At 43.6% G+C, this 15,114-nt stretch overlaps 1 protein-coding gene across 10 annotated transcripts in view; it reads left to right on the top strand.

The window, feature by feature from the left end:
* The first annotated feature begins 3,572 nt into the window (after nucleotides 1–3,572).
* KDM4C (lysine demethylase 4C) overlaps nucleotides 3,573–15,114 on the top strand; it is a 284,447-nt gene continuing 272,905 nt past the window's right edge. For 4 of the 10 annotated variants that reach the window (XM_080574408.1, XM_080574409.1, XM_080574410.1 and 1 more), the window contains exons 1-2: nucleotides 3,575–3,719; nucleotides 3,983–4,088. The gene's annotated coding sequence lies outside the window, so the exon portion shown is untranslated. Of the gene's footprint in view, nucleotides 3,720–3,982; nucleotides 4,188–8,260; nucleotides 8,285–15,114 lie in introns of those variants that run through there. The other 6 variants (XM_080574401.1, XM_080574411.1, XM_080574402.1 and 3 more) reach the window with 4 other exon arrangements.

A 15,114-nucleotide genomic window follows, 5' to 3' on the forward strand; every position in this document is an offset into this window, starting at 1 on the left:
TGCCAGGGGCAGTCCTGCAAGGCTGGACGTGCCAGGGGAAGCCGAGCTCAGCAGGACAATTCTTCACCCTGCAAGCCCTCATCCATGCCCTCTTCACTTGTTGCTTCCAGGGAACAGGCCGGTTGGCCTCAGTTGCCGTGCGGACAGACCGCTGCGGAAAGGATGCTCTAAGTGACTGTAACTTGCTCTGCCGGATGGAGGCCAATGTTGCCTTCACGGTGAGGTGCCTGAAGCGCCTCTACCAGCTCCGCCTGCAAGAGCTCGGGCACCCGCAGCCAAGGAAGAAGGTGCAAGACCAGCGCAGGAAAAGAAGAGCCTCCTTCCGTTCCCCGGCTAACTTCATCTAGAGCGTGCATCCCGTGGACCGGTGACGGGAAAGGCAGCGTGGCGAGTGAGTGCTGCTGTCCATGGGTTTGGGGAGGCTGATGCTCCAGGAGAAGGGGGGAGAGAAGCGTGAACCCATGACCGTGGGTTGCCCCATAGGAGCCCGTGTCCCAGGAGAAGGGGCCCATGTTCCGGTGGCTGCCCACATCCCTGTAAGATGGCAGGAGCGAGGGAATGTCCATGACCTGTCGGGTTAGTCCTTGGACTTAGGACCTCCAAGGCCCATGCGAGGGTAGGCATCGCATCAGAAAAAGGGGCAGGTAGAAGGAAGTGCCTGGCTAATAATTACGGCACTGCATTTTCACCCATCTGACAGTCAGTTCTTTTCAGAATGACAGCCAGCCAGTGCGGGAGGACACGCCTCAGCCCTAGGACAAAGATAGAAAATTGACAAAACATACGTTGTTCAGGAAAACTTCTGTGTTCCCTGTGTAGCCAACATAGCACATATTACGCTATTGAATTGCACACTTTTAATTAAGCATACAGTCTTCAGAAAGTTTCAGCCAGGATTACACCCAAACAGCCAACTTTCATGTTAACGTACTTATAGCTCAGTGTAGTGTAATAGTAGCGGCAGCAACCTGCACTCTCTAGACAGTATCAGGAGCATAGCAAAATCAGCTCCTTTGCTTGGTGTTGAAGCACTTTACTTCATGGTGGTTGCTGCCTTCTCATGTCTTTTAGGTAGTATTGCAGTGGAATTCTACCAGAGAAGTTTTCAGCGTCAAAACCTGCCCTATCTTTAGATAGTGGTGCTACTGAGATATTAAGGAAACACATTGCTTAGAATTCTGGAAAGGTTTGCTGGTATTGTTCCTGCACAGTGTAGAAGTAACCTACATTTAGGAACAAAAATGGTGTATTCTGAACTAGTTGTGTGGAATACCGTGCTGTGCCAGTTCTGGGCTCCCCAGTAGGTGCAAGACATTGGCATATTTGAACAAGTCCTGAGGAAGGCCGCAAGATCATTCAGGGCCAGAGAATATGAGATGTGAGGAGATTCTGAGGGGGCTTGGTGCATTCAGCTTGAAGAGGACAAGGCTTTGGAATGATGTTGGCAGGTGGACAGCAGTCCATCTTTGCCTAGAGAAAGAGCATAGAAAAGGCAGAGCTATGCTGTCGTTGGAAATGCACAGTGATAGGCCAAGACAAACAATACAGGAATTTCGGATTTCATTAAGAAGAAAAATAAAAGTCCCCATGAGAATGGGTCCCCGAGAAGTCATGGAGGACAAGCTTGTAACTTCCTTGAGTAGAAAATGACTACTCAAGCGGAAGTGGCTTCCAGCATCAGCCAGACAGGGTGGAAGACATGTACTGTTCACACTATCATACAGCAGAAAGGCCACTTTTGTGGTTTGATTTCCTGGAACATCTTTTTGGTAGCATAATTAACTCTTACACTCATATATGAGATGGCTGACCCAGAAATTCAGGTCTTTGTACTAAGTCCAAAGGGCTAGAGAAGCCTATAGTATGATTTCAGAAGCTTGCGGTGCCTAGATATTGAGCTCGCAACTTAAAACAAAAGGAAATGTGATATATGGAGTAATAATTCGTGTCAAGAAGATGGTTGATGTTAATAAAGAAGGGGGAGATGTGGGAGTGTGGCCATGGGGGTCGGCAAGCCCCATGGTTGATGATAACATCAGACTCTTAACGATGAGGCCATCAGGAATGTAAAGAGTTGAGAGGGAACAAAGAAGGGTGATTCAGGAGACGCCTTGCCGTCTCGGGTTGCTTGTTCTCCCGCCGTGAAGGCATGGAAGTTGCTGGGGGTTTGCTGGTTGCCGGGCTAAGTTGTTTGACCAATGAAGAGTTAGTGGAAAAGGACTGCTGTGCGGCGAATGGTATAAGAAGGGAGCCTGTCCTCAATATGGGATGTAACACATATAATGAAGTTATGTCATCAATAAAGAAGTAGCAGTTACTGATATAGAACAATGAAAAACACTGAGTAAACTGTTAAAATTTGTTGTTTAATGTTATATGATAATCATATTATTAGTGTGGTTTCAAGGGTTAACGAAACACGGGAAAAGACGGCCTGGCAGAAGTTAGTGTCGATCACATTTTGTTACTTTCGGGAACCTTGTGGCGGGCACAGCATGCGCAGAAGAAGAGGGAGCTGGTCGAAGCCGCCCCTGCGGTCTGGACGAGATAATTATAATACGAAGGGAGGATGGTTCATACATATGTATAGGCGTACTCGGGTTTCTTATGAATATGTAAAAGCGATGTTCTATATATTTAGAAAGTTCGGCGGTTGTGCGTGTTGGTAGAATGTAGGATTCGTGCGCGCTCAGGGCTGTTTACTTGCCTTTTACAAATATTACTAAATTCAGATTGAGTTGTATCTTCATTTATAACAGACGGGAATTTAGGAGATTCATCCTTTTATTTCTCAGTGTTTGTGGTCACAGAAGTAGTGTTTTTGTTAGTAGCCAACACTAACCTATTGCACAGTCCAAAACATGAAAGGCAGGAAGAAAGTGCAAAAAAGATTGCTTAAATCTCAGTAAGATAAAAAATATTTCTCATGCCCTAGAACGTCAGCAAACTCATGGGTACTTTTAAGATGAGCCCATTAAAATAAAGAAGGTGATCGGTGAGTTGGAAATTTCTCATTTCAAGTTGGAAATGGGAAAAATTTCACCTTAAAAGGAGTGGTTAGGCGTTGGAAGGGGTCACCCAGAGAGGTGGTGGAGTCTCCGTCCCTTGGGGTGCTTAAGGAAAGGCTGGACGTGGTGATTAGGGACATGGTTTAGTGGGTAACAGTGGTGGTGGGGTGACGGTTGGACCAGATAATCTTGGAGGGCTTTTCCACGCTTAATGATTCTGTGAAAAGTACTGTGCTGCTTTAATCAAGGTAAGGCACCGACCTAGTCCCCACGCACGACGACGTAACTTTTGAAAAAGGGCAGTGTGCTCCTTCAGAGGTACTTATATTCTGTGGTAACACTGTGAGGGACACTTTGAGCCCGCTACAGGACAGATTGCGGGGGGGGGGCGGGGGGAGCAGGGGGAACCACGTGACCCAGGCGGGCCCCGGGGGCGGCACCGCTGCCGGCTGCGTGACGTCGGCGCCGGCCTCCGTCACGTGCTCCCCCCCCCCCCCCCCGGGCCTCCGCTTTTTCACCCCCCCCCCTCAGGGCGTGCGAGTGCCGCGCGCATGCGCACGGCGCAGCTGTCATCCGCGCACGGAACGAGAAGTCCCGGGCGGGGAGGGGAGGAGCGGAGCAGCCGGGGGGCGGGGGGCGGGGTAGCGCCGGTGCGTCCGTCCGGCGGCAGCGGGACCCGCACCGCGCCGGTACCACCGCCGTCCCGGACAGGTGCTGGGGCGCTGCGGGGCGGGCGGCGGCCCCGGGGCGGGGCCCGTGGTCGGCTCAGGGGGGCTGGGGGCCGGGAGCGGGCCGCGGCGGAGCGGAGCGGAGCGGGCCGGGCAGGCGGGGGTGGGCAGGTGGCGGCGGCGGGCGGCGGAGGGAGGGGGAGCGGGGCTGGCGGTGCGGTGCTGGGGGGCTCGGGGCGGGCGGGGACGGGAGAGGCCGCCCGGGGCTCCGCGGGGTCTCTGCGGTTCATTCATCTCTCCGCGCAGGTGGGGTGCTCGGCAGCCGCGCGACGTCGGAGCCGTCCCCGGAGGGAGCGAGGCACGCGTTCAGCAGCACCTGCTCGCCGCCAGCTCGCAGCGTCCCGGCACCGCGGTTCGTGTCTCCCCCGAGCCTGCCTGCTCCCTCCCTCCCCGCCGCCTCCGACTGGGAGCCCCGGGTGGGAAGTGCGCGCAGAGAGTTGCTTCTCGCAGGGTAGTTGCGTGTCTCGGTGCGGAAAGCCGGCCTCGTGCCTTTGTTTCTGAAATTAAGGGGAAAATGGGTGTCTTTGCTGTTTAAAAATCGTCAGCTGCCTCCGGGAAGTGAACAGCGTGTGTTTTCGGTATTGCTGAACTGTAGATTTACACCTTTTTTCCCCCCTTCCAAGACATTAGTGACAGCAGCAACAGAAGTTTCCTGGTGGTTACTAGAATAGAAGTTTTTAAGCTAAAACACTTCCTATAAGAAAAAATTAACAGCAGCCCAATGCAGGATAATTTTTGTCACTCTACAGTGTTTTCTTGGTTACATTTTTAATGAACTGAGAACGTGTTGATGACTGTGGTCATCATACATAGAAGTAAAATACATCTTGGGCCTTACCCAGATTCTGCCTTGAACTGCAGTAACCAGCTGGGAGTACAGCCACACCTCACAGACTTACCTTCCAAACACGAGGCTGTGGAAACACCAGCACGATTTGCTTTTCACTACTTGCAGTGACACTGAACTGAACTACTGCCAGTCATGCTCATCTTACTCTCAGCTTTGGGGTGGTGCTGATTTCTTGGTTGTTAGTAGGTTGTTAGATGGCTACCTTTTACTGAAGTGAGGGTATGGGTGTGTGTAAGAGGAATTTCCTTTCTTGGGACCAATGCAGGAAACAATATGTCTTATCTGAATAAGTAGATGTGACTGAATAGCAGCTGGATCAGAATTAGAGCCAATGTGTGTAAGGGAATAACCTTTATTTGGTGTCTACTTAAAAAAAAAAACAACAACCAAACAAAAAAAACCCTTTGATTTGATCTCTGAGTTTTTATGATGAGTATGGCAGAATAGGAAAAAAAAAAGTCAGGTCTTGTAATTTATAAGCCTCAATTTTTGGTGACTGAGTACAGAATTTTGTAATTATCTTTTTAATCTTTTTTTTTTTAAAGAAGGTAAAACGATTTTACACCAAATCTAAATGTACAGTTACCACAGTAATGCATTCAGTTCAGAATATTACATTGTCAAGTACTAATTATAATAATCTCCCTAAGTTGTTATGGGCTAGCCCAGTAATTATGCAGGAAAAAGAAAATCTGTGACTTCCCACCTAACTATTTAAAAACAAGGGGATTTAGTACTTTTAGGACTTTCTCACTTTGAATGGCGCTTGATTGGACTACTAAGTACTGCAGTTAACTTACTTAGAAACTTCTGCTTTTTTCTGTAGGTGTCTTTTGCTAGTGTTTCTTCAGTATAATGCGGAATGAGGCATATGGTTTTGTTTAGATTAGCTTTATGAAGGTCCTAGTCTCTCCCCACCTCCCTCATCCTGACAGCTACTGCCTTTTCAAACACATTTTCAGTCTGCACGGAGCTTCAAGTATAACACATTTTGCTGTAACTAATATAAGATTTTAATTCATATCTAGTGAAAACAACTTTCAAGGCAACTTGATATCTCAGTATTTCGTATTTCAAAACAATTGAGTGATATTTTGAATTCTTTTCTTGGTTTTCATTTGGATTCAGAGACTGGCTAATAATCAAGGTATTTTGAAGAAATGCAGTGTTTTGTACTTGAGGAAAGATAGTAGTTGTTGTGTAATCAAATCACAATGAAGGTTTTCATAAGAAGTTGCTGAAACGAAGTCCAGAGTGCTTTATGAATGCTTATTGTAGTTTTGGTGTATAAATTGTTAGGACAGACTTTAGGTTTCTTCCCGTATGCTGTATTTCATTCTGTTGTAAGATTGCATTTTGCTCCAACTTTTTCACTTGTTTAAAATTGCGATGTTAGGCGTAGTGGGTAAGTTCATTGTCTGCATGAGTAATCCTACTACTGACTTAGGCAAGCATTCATATTTTTTATCCTTAATTCTGTTTAATTTTAATTCTTGGGGTACAGTATATTTAGGAAAATATACAGTATATATTAAGAAAATATTTTTTGAAGAAAATACACTGTACAACAGTAGATTAGAACAATTGCCAACTTTTTTTGTTTAAGATGTTAAAGAGTTAGAATTAAGAACACATCTTTTTGTGAAGGCTGAATATTGCAAGAAGTTCTTCAAAGTCTAATTGGTTTCACTTTGTGATTGTCAGGCATGACAGGATATACTTCATTGGCTGTTGCTGTTTTTAAAGGAGTTTCATGAACAAAATGTGCTCTAGTTCCTTTGTGACATTTCTGCATTTAGCATGTAGAATTGCTTGACTGAGGCTGTTGCGATTTAGTTCAGTAGACCTATGATTTTCCACTGGGTTTTGTCTAGTTGAAGTTTTAGTTGTTAGCAGATACCCTTTCTTAGGAGAACCTTGGCAAACACGCCTGTTTTTAATAGATGCTATATGGCAACGATTACCCTGGTGGATCAGGTTTTGTTTCACTTTCACTGTTTAGTTCTTTGCTTAAAAGGTAATTTATAAGTGGTTTAAATTGTAAATGAGCCTATGGTTTTGGAGATTGGTAAATTGTTTTGGAAAAAAAGATGGTAATTTTGATTTAAAATTAAAATTGGGATAAAGTTTAGAAGTCTGCAAACTGAGCTGTGAAAGAATAGAAATAAGATTTGAAGAGTTCTATCCCTAAGCATTAGGGATTTTCTTAATGTTTCAGTTTGATTCCAAATTGAACTATTTGAAGTATTTGATCTGAATAAATGATGGCAAATATTTCACAAGTGAGATCTGTAAGAATATTGAAAGTTAGAGAAAAGAGTAGAGGAAACCAACTGTCGTAACACAGTTGTCACCTTTAGTGTTGTAGGTATTCCTTGTGTAAGTTGGTGATAGTGGGAAGCTCACAGTGTTCTCTTGTTCTCCCTGTGGAAGTCTCATCTAGATTTACTCAGATACAAATCTTCACAGGTTGCTGCTGTACAAATGTTAAATGTATGGTTTAACAAGTTCTTCCTTGAACTTTCCGCATCACAAAGTGATATTGTAGAGCTACAAGCACAACATAGGCACAGTGTTGGTCCTTTCTTCTTCCTACTTACACCTGCTAGAATATTGCAGGTCCGAGCCGCATGGCTCCCATGTACCAGCCTGCCAGTTCATTTTAGGCTATCTGCCTCTGCTCTGGAAGGTATATCGTTTTGGAGCGAGGAGGCTTTTGGTTGCCAGAGCTGAGGACGTGGTTTCTCGGCTGCTGTGTTGTAGCAAACCGTGGATGTGTCCAGTGACTATACCATGCGTGTGCTCTTGGTCATGTAGTTCACTTTAGTGTGCGTACTTACAGTCACAACAGCAGAAGGGCGAGTGTGACCCTTCCCTGGCTGCTTGGTACTGGGTCTACGGTAACTTAGAATGGGATGTGAGGGTAGGGGAATTGCATGACTTCTTCGAATTACAAAATCTGTAATGAGGGGTGAAATGCTCACTGGGAAGCTGCTTACCTTGCTAAGCAGCTGAACTCCACCACAACCGCTCTCTCACTGCCCCTCCTCAGAAGAGGAGGGGAAGAAGAAAAGGAAAGAAACAACTCACGGGTTGAGATAAGGATAATTTAGTTAAAGGAAAAATAATTATTAAGGGAAAATTATTATTAATTTAACTAAAGGGAAAGGGGAAAAGGAAAAACAAAAATAAGCAAAGGCCGTGTGGAAGTGAAGGGGAAAGGAATTACGCTCTGCTTCCCACAAACCAGCAATCCTTGACCACGTCCTTGAAGCAGGGCTTCAACACACATAGGCGTTGTTTGGGAGAACAGACGTTTTCATAACAAGAGCTCCCCCCTCCACTATTCTTCTTTTTTCCACCCTTTATTACTGAGTGTGACACCACATCGTGTGGCATATCCCTTCGGTCGGTTTAGATCAGCTGCCCTGGCGATGTTCCTTCCTCACCTCTTGCCCACCCCAGCCTGCTGGCTTGGGGGGGTGGGGGGTTTGGGGGGCGGGGGGGAGGGTTAGAGGGTGTCCTGGTGCGGCGCCAGTATTGCTCAGCAGTAGACACAACATTGGAGTGATATCAGGGCTGCTCTGGCTACAGGTGCAGAGCACAGCACTGTATGGGCTGCTGCAGGGGGAGTTAACTTTGTCCAAGCCAGACCCAGTACACACACCCATGATAAAGTCTGTAGCTTCAGGTGTCCTGTAGCTGTCACGGGGGGGGAAATATGTCTTTTTTTCGCAGTCTGTAAAGACTAACACTTTTTACTTTGTCCTGTCTTTGTTCTTCACCTAGTAAAGGATTTGCCGTGTGATGGCAGCTTGTGAAAGAGTATCACTGTTAACCTAGCATGTTCCCCCCCCAAAAAAAGCATATGATTTGATCTTAAGGAGTTCTGAAATCCAAAATGTTTGTGTACAAGAGTATCTTCTGGGAGGAGATCTGTAAAGGTGGTTAGTAATCTGCCATATAGTTAGGGAGCTTCTTTGGGAGTTGCATTTAGTGTGAGAGACCTGGCAGGACTGCGTAAAAAATACTTCTAGGATGGAGCTCACTTGTGGTATCATTATCATAGCTGAGAATGAAAACAGCAGGGCTGCCACCTGCTGTTTGTATCCCCAGCAATGTTATAGGCTGCATTATCAATGAATATTTTTCTGAACTTCTAGGGGCTTATAAATTAGCTTTTTAAAAGCTGCTTGTGGCTTCTGTGAGGACTGCACCTAAACTTGCAAATGTTGATGCTCCGTTGTGTGAATTCATGGTTTACTTGCACGTTGAATATTGTCTGTGGCTTTGGCACCCTTTTCCACTAACTGAGTAAATTGCTAAAACTAGGTAAGGTCCAGAAACAGGTTGTAAGGATGATTGGAACTAATGAAATGGATTTTCTGTGAGGAGACTAGGAGTCTTGAGCCTAGAAAAGAGGTGATTGAATGATCTGATGGTAGATGTCTTTAGGCTATGTATGGTCTGAAAGTAAATAGAAAAGGTAAACAATTGTTTACAACATACATGTGAGATGTCAGGTGAAACTAGAAAGTGAAATATTTAAAGCATACTGGAGATGCTTCATTTGGTATATATTGATTGTGGAGGGCTTTGTCAAAAGTTTTTTTTGAATATTAAAGGCCTACAAAGTTTCTAAGTCATGAGCAAAAAAAAATCAGCAACTCAAATGCAAAAAACATCCTCTTTGCCTCATTGTTCCTTGAGCTGTGAAGTGCTGAAGACTGAGATGTTATTCTGGAAAAGGATAAATATAAGCTACCCCTTCACTTGCTTTTTCTGAGAGACCTGCTGTTAGCGTCTGAGGGAACTGGACAGGTTGGACTGGCGATTACTGTTCCTAGAGACTGCTACATGCTCTACTCAGCTTGGACTATAGATTTCATGTCTTTGTTTTCATCAAAAGCTAAAACCTCTTGAAATACCGGTTGCAAATAATAATGAGAAAAAAAAATATATTTTCTTGCTCCAGATTAGTTTTCTTAAGACGTTGTTGTGTGCTTTAAGCCTGGTGCGGGGGATGAATGTCCATAGAATTAATTAGGTCATTTTTCAGTTCGGTATTTATGTGTTCAAAATAGGTCACTTTGTATTTTGGAAATAATTGCTTTAGGGGTAGTACTGTGACATAGAAATACAAACTTGAAATGAAGTTTGTCAAACTTTTTAGAGATTTATAGTGAAATTCAGATGACTCTAAGAGCTGTAGAATAAGGTCACTTACCAGATCTCATGTTTCTTAAGCTTTTTTAATTCATCAAATACTTTAATACTTATAACATTTTTAAACTTAATTGATTTTTTTTTTCTGATGACTGCTGGATGTCTGACGAATACATGCCTAATCATGAGATTGTCTTGTATTTGTAAAATGAGTTAGTTATACCCATTGTGATCTGTACATTTGTTTCAACAGTTAATGTGAATGAATACCAGAAATAAGATCCTATTTATCAGGAATTTCAAATCTGTTAAGTTTCCTTTTCCTAAGGCAGGTACATAAATCAGTTACACAATTTGCATGCATACTTGCTATTATTATGGGAACAGTTCAAATGTAAGTATGCAAAAATTGGATTAAGAATTAACTACTTGCACTCTCAGTTGCATATACAAACTATTTTATGTTTCTGATTACCTGAAAGTCATTCATGTAATTTGTCTATATGTCTGTATTTGGACTATATGCACTGTTGCAGTACTTTCTATAGAATCATAGAAACACTTAGGTTGGAAGAAACCTCCAACATCATCAAGTCCAACCACTAACCTTGCAATGGTAAGTTCACCATGAAACCATGCTACTATGTTCTATATCTACACATTTCTTGAAGACCTTCAGGGATGGTGACTCAGCCACTTTCCTGGGTGGCCTGTTCCAATGCCAAACAACCCTTTCAGTGAAGAAATTTCTCCTAATATCCAACTTAAACCTCCCTGAAGCAACTTTTTGCTTCACAAAATACAGGGAGTCAAATGGAATCTATTTAGAAATTAAGCTAATAAGCTTTAAAAAAAATTATGTAGGAAAATGCAGAATTGAATCTGTCTTTATCTGTGAAAAAGTTACTGGATAAACTTACGGAGTTTTTATTTATGTTATAATTAAAGCTTCTGTTTGAGCTATTAGTATAGATTAAGACCCGTTTTCTCAGTGCCTGTTTCCTTTCTGACTCTTGCAGAGCTGGCTGTACAAACCACTCCCCCCCCCCCCCCCCCCCCCCCAACAGACTCCTGAAAATGGGAGGTTAAGGGAAAAATTGATAATTTTCTTCAAGTTCTGTCAAAAAAAAAAAGTATTTAGTAATTACTTAAAAATGTTGGCTAACACTTTATAATGAGAATCCCGTGCTTTAAAAAAAAACTGAAGGCAGAGACACTGACAATAGTTTACTTTTTGTTGAGGTTGATCTGAAATGTATATTTTTTTAAATCATGGAATCGTAGCATATCCTGAGTTGGAAGGGATCCACAAGGATCATTGAGTCCAAATCCTGGCTCTGCACAGGATCACCAAAAATCAGACCATGTGTCTGAGAGTGTTGTCCAAACTCTTCTGGAACTCCAGCAGGCTCGGTGCCGTGACCAGTGCCATGGGGAGCCTGTCCCAGTGCCCGACCACCCTCCGGGTGCAGAACCTTTCCCTAACCCCCAGCCTGACCCTCCCCTGTCCCAGCTCCATGCCGTTCCCTCGGGTCCTGTCGCTGTCCCCAGAGAGCAGAGCTCAGCGCCTGCCCCTCCGCTCCCCTCGTGAGGGAGCTGCAGGCCGCCATGAGGCCTCCCCTCAGCCTGCTCTGCTCTGGGCTGAGCAAACCAAGGGACCTCAGCCGCTCCTCATACGTCTTGCCCTCTAAACTGTTTGTCATCTTCGGAGGCTCTTTAACAGTTTTATGTCCTTCATATAATTGTGGCACCCAAATCTGCACACAGCTCTCAAGGTGAGGTCATACCAGCAGAGCAGAGGGGTACAATCGCTTCCCTCAGCAGGCTAGCAATTGTGTGCTTGATTGTGCTAACCCCAGGGTCCATTTGGCTTTTTTGGCTGCCAGGGCACACTGTTGACTCATATTTATCTTAGCGTTGACCAGAACCCCAGATCCCTTTCTGTGGGGCTGCTCTTCCAGCCTCTTGTCCCCTACTCTGTATGTGTAGCCAGGGTTGCCCCTTCCCAGGTGCAGAATCCGGCTGTTGTTGAACTTTATGTGGTTGGTGATTGCCCAGCCATCTGATTTGTCAAGATCTCTCTGCAAGCCTCTTTGCCCTTGAGGGAGTTCACTGCTCCTCCCAATTCAGTGTCACCCACAAACTTACTTAGTTTACCTTCAAGTATAAATACCTTCGGAGGTTTGTGGGCAGACTGCAGTTTATTGAATCAGGCTCATAGTTAAATTGAACATGTTTGACTAAAGCTTTCCTGTGATTAGCTATAAAGCATCTATCTTTCTTTCAATGTTATGCAAAGTACTAATGCATGCTAGTTTGAGTGGTGTACGTCTTCTCACTTGTTCATATTACTGTCTGCTTTTCTTGATAGTCATGGACAGTCTTATCAACATGCAATTCTGTCTTGTAAGGGGACAGAAAATGTCAGATTACAGTGCTAATATTATTGGTTTAAAATAGCAGTAAAAATCCCTGCATATATATTGCTACTTTCTCTTTTATATTGTGCAGTTAAAATGGACATACTGCCCTTGTTTCTCTAGCTTCATATGTACTAGTGTTTTGCACATTTTCATTACGTAGTTTTAAGTAATAACACTACAAGAACCTTATTTCTTAGCTTGTACAGCTCTGGGTAGTATCCCAGAACAGGTAGTTATCCATACACCTAAGTGTGTGGATATCCATACACTTAAGTGGTATAGTGAAGGCAATCATAGTTACTGCAATCATAGGATTGCAGTATGGATTTTACTATAGAATGGCACCTTAGTCATGCAATGTTTGCAAAAGAAACAAACAAAAACAACAACAAACTGCTCTGAAGGCCTCTTGGATTTTATACTGAGCCTTGTTTCATGATCTCTTATTTTAACGATTTGGCAGGATACAACTGATTTTTTGTATGTGGGAGGAAGTATGTAAGACCATTAAATTCCACAAACTTGGTGAGAGAATTACATAGTGTTTAGAAATTAATATAACTGAACACAGAAGACTTATTTTTAAATATTTTCTAGTTGGTTTGTAGCATAGTTTATTTTTGTGTTCAATTGTAGAATGAATTTAAGTTTCAGCTGGTAGACTGTATCATAACTGCAAAGGTATTAAATTTCTGAGAAACTATAAAATGAATAGCTTTATGTATTAAGAAGTAAATGGACTTTTAGCATAGCAAGTACTGTGTAGCTTTTATAATGTTTCTGTCTCCTAAATGGAAGAGGTTGTATACCAGTATCTGCTAAAGGAACACTTGAACACACACTGTGTTTATCAAAGATAAACAAGTGTGTGAATCATAGAATTACAGAACGGTTTGTATTGGAAGGGGCCTTAAGGATCACCCAGTTCCAACCCCCCTGCCCCGGGCAGGGACACCTTCTGCTAGACCAGGCTGCTCAAAGCCCTATCTAACCTGGCCTTGCCCAGGGACGGGGCGTCCACAACTTCTCTGAGCAAAATGAGAAAACGTCTTTTAGTGAGGAAGAAGGGTTACAGAGGAGCATGGATCAGACAGTTTATTTCCACCAAGAATAACAAAGTTGGCTGGTCTGTGTGGTCCTTGGATAGTGAACTGGACCCTAAGATAGGATTTTTACATGCTCAGAGTTATGCAAAAATTCTGCCTTTCCAATGTTATACATACATCTTTGTGATTAGTTGAAAGAGATTCTGCCTCTGACAAAAGATTCAGCTTCCTCACAGTACAAGTCAGCTGTGTGCTTGAGCTTTGTCTCAGTTCAAGAAACTCTAAAAACAAAACAAAAAACCCAACCAAACAACAACAAAAAAAACCACCACCACCACCACAAGTCTTGTTAGTATCTTCACTTCAGTAGGTCTTGCAAACAAGATTTGAGGAATCCAGCAGCAAGGCAAGCATGCTGGTATGTGTGGTTGTCAAGTTAGCATGAGAAGGTCTAGGCCAACCCCACTGCTGAAGGAGGGTTGGCTAAAGCAGGTTTTTTTTTCCATTTTGTGCCTATTGTTATTTGTCCTGTCACTGGACCACTGGACACCAGTGGAAAGAACCTGGCTTCATCTTCACTCCTTCCCATTAAGTGTTTATACACATAGAAAACACACCTCACACCACCTGAGCCTTCCCTGCTTCCAGGCTGAGCAGTCCCAGCTCTCTCAGCCTTCCTTCGTAGGAGAGGTGCACCAGTCTCTTCACCATCTCAGTGGCCCACTCTTGGACTCTTTCCAGTATGCTCATGTCTCTTGTACTGGTGGTCCTGTCCTGGACACGGAATTCCGGGTATCACCAGTGCTGAGTAGAAGGGAAGGATCACCTCTCTTGATCTGCTGATGATACTTTGCCAATGCAGCCAAGAATACTATTAGCATTCTTAGCAACGAGGGCATCCTACTGGCTTATGTTCAGCTTGGTGTCCACCAGGACCTCCAGGTCCTTTTCTGCAGAGCTGCTTTCCAGCTGGGTGGCCACCAGCATGTGCTGGTGCCTGGGGTTGTTACTCTGTAGCTGGAGGTTACTGTCATTTCACTTCTCCAGCCTGTCTGGGTCCCTTTGGGTGGCTGCACAGCCCTCTGCTGTATCAGAATACAAATACATAGTGTTTGTATTCTCTACAAATATTACGGAATTAAGCAGAAGTAGTAGCTCTGAGGGTGGTTGGACAAAATTGTATGCCTGAGTGGTGTTGAAGTATTGATACAACAGTTTTTGGTTAACAATTCCAACTATTGTTTATTTGCAAAAAAGAAACAACTTTAAAGTTAATGCATAACTTTGTTTAGGAATTGTTAGGTTTAGGAGTGCTTGACTTGGTACAGGCCAGTTAAGTGAATAAAATGCACATCTGAAAAGTTCTTACCTTTCCACTGAGGGAAAGAATATTAATGATTAGAAAATACAAATTCATAAGTGGGGCTGCTGAAGTTGCTTGGTTTTAAAAAAACAAGAACAATCCTCCCCCCAAAAAGCAGGTCTAGAACATGAATCAACTCCCTCTGCTTCCGCTTGAAGCCCCCCAGAACTGAACCAACAATATTAGAAAACAGTGAAGAGTTTAGGGAAGGATGTTAATCTCTGTGCTGTGATAAAATACCTAATGACTGCAGTCTGTCTTGTATACAGTCAATGAAATAGGTTAAAGGTGTGAAATGAAAATTAATGAAATACTATTACATTTCTTGCCAAGAAGAAATAGCAGGTTCTTTTAGAGGTGGTGTGTTTGTGTGTACTACACTCACGTGCATGTACATTTAATACATGTAAAGCTGAAAGTCTAAAAGCTGATTAGGGAGAGATCACATATCCTGCTCAGTTACCCTTTTTCAAGTATCACCTCATTGTCAGTAAAGAATTATAAATAGTAGCCATTGTATACTGTGCTGT

The sequence above is a fragment of the Anser brachyrhynchus genome (assembly GCF_964034855.1).
Source record: "Anser brachyrhynchus genome assembly, chromosome: Z".
Taxonomy (NCBI): domain Eukaryota; kingdom Metazoa; phylum Chordata; class Aves; order Anseriformes; family Anatidae; genus Anser; species Anser brachyrhynchus.